This window comes from Triticum aestivum, chromosome 3B (genome assembly GCF_018294505.1).
Source record: "Triticum aestivum cultivar Chinese Spring chromosome 3B, IWGSC CS RefSeq v2.1, whole genome shotgun sequence".
In the NCBI taxonomy this organism is placed as follows: Eukaryota; Viridiplantae; Streptophyta; class Magnoliopsida; order Poales; family Poaceae; genus Triticum; species Triticum aestivum.
Window position 1 is genome coordinate 125,984,123 of NC_057801.1, and position 1,356 is coordinate 125,985,478.

Below are 1,356 nucleotides of genomic sequence, written 5' to 3' on the forward strand. Positions count from 1 at the left end.
AAAACAAAACAGAACAGAAAAATATAACACAGAAATTACCTGGACCTTACCTAGCAGCCACCCACAGCCCAACACTGTGCAGCCCACCTGCGCAGGCCCGGCCCACCTCCTCCCCTTGTCTTCTTCCTCCCCTCGCACCGAAGCAGCTCGGTGGCGAGCGCCGACGCTGCCTCGGCCACCTCCTGCTTCCTCTCGTCGCCCTGGACTCCGTCCGCAACGCCACGCAACCCCTGGCCCTTCTCACTCCCTCTGGACCGCTCCCCCTCCCCTGGCTCTCTCTTTCCCTCTCTTCCTGTGATCCCCGAACGCACCTGGGAGCGCCGCTCGCCGTAGCCATGACCGCGGCCACCCCCTCCCCTCTCCGACGTGCTCCTGAACTCCTGCACCTCGTCGCCAACCCCCTCACCGAGCCACGTGACCGGAAGGGCCCCGAGCAGCCGCCATCGTCATCATTCCCAAGCTTCGGCCGGCGCCGTTCTCCGTCGAATTCGGCCACTCCGGCGTGCCCCGAGCCCACTGACCCTCCCTACAGCTCCGCGGTGAGCCTCTGTGCAGACCCCCTCTCTCTCCCCTCGTGTTTGCGAGCCCTAGGCCATAGTTCCGTCGAGACCGAGACCTCACCGGCGCCGGACTTGTCGCCGTCGTCGTTTTGGTTCACCTCCGTTCAAACCGAGCACGCAGGCGTACTCAGAGCACTCCCAGGAGTCCGTAGCACGCCCCAGCCCCTCCTGCCGTGCTCCCTAACCCCGACCCCAGGATTGCCCGAGCTCCGGCCGCCGCCTCGCTCGCCGTCGGCACCGATTCCGGCCGCCCCGAGTGCAACTGACTCCACCAGGAGCTTTGGCTCGTCCCCAGCTCCTCCTAGATGCCCTCCGCGGCCCATTTGGTCGCCGGAGTGGCCAAAACCAGTCTCGCCGCCGCGCTAATGGTCGCCGCCGGCGAAACTCCGGCAGGAGCCGACGTGGCCAGTCATTAGGGCCTAACTACCCCCGCTAACCAGCCCCCTAGGCCACTGACAGTGGGCCCCAGGGCTTAGTCAAAGCTAACCAGCCCGGGTCAACGCGGGATTAGTCCCTGTGTCACTGACGTGTGGACCCCACACGTCAGGTTTGACCCGGGGCAGCCCTGTTGACTTGCTGATGCAAGCATGACGCAGTGCTGATGTCATAACTCATTTTCTGGATTTAAAATAAATCAGGAAATTCCAGAAAATTGTAAAAACTTCAATAAATCATAGAAAATTAACCGTAACTCCAAATTAAATAATTTATATATGAAAAATTATCAGAAAAATTCAAGGAATCCATCTGTACCATTTTCATGCATGTTAGAACAACTTATAGCTACTGTTTAGCA